The following is a 587-nucleotide window of genomic DNA, read 5'->3' on the forward strand; positions in this document are numbered from 1 at the left end:
TACAATGCTTCTACATGCAAAAAGAGAGTGAGTGCTACTGACAATCTGTCTTACACCTGAAACCATAAATTATTTTTCTTTTGTTAACTACTGCACATATTACATTCTCAAATATCCTGGCCATATGCTTTCTCATCTCCTTTCCTGTCTGATGATAGTTCCTTGTGAAAAAAATAATAAATTTTCTAGCCCAGCTCAACCACCAGAAACACTAGGAAAAAATTAAACACACCTCTTAATGAGAAAAGCAAAATTTAACACAACAAAATCTAATATGAAAAGGAAAGAGGAAAAGAAGAAAAATAAAATCCTAGATTTTAAATGAACATGGAAAAGCTTCCTATACTCCCTTGGCATCTGCTTCAGGTAAAGCATGACAGCACACTTTCTAAAGAGACCTGATCCTCGTACTGGTTTAAACAAGGTGGAATGGAAAATTCTTCCTTGTAGCTGAGGTCAGTAATGTACTAGCCACACTGCTTGGAAAGATCATAGTATCACCTTCTTTGACACAAATCTGCATATTCTTAAAAAATGAAAATCTGATTTTACTATAATCTTGTGAGAGAAGAAGAGAGAAAGAAAGT

The sequence above is a fragment of the Penaeus monodon genome, chromosome 24 (assembly GCF_015228065.2).
Source record: "Penaeus monodon isolate SGIC_2016 chromosome 24, NSTDA_Pmon_1, whole genome shotgun sequence".
Taxonomy (NCBI): domain Eukaryota; kingdom Metazoa; phylum Arthropoda; class Malacostraca; order Decapoda; family Penaeidae; genus Penaeus; species Penaeus monodon.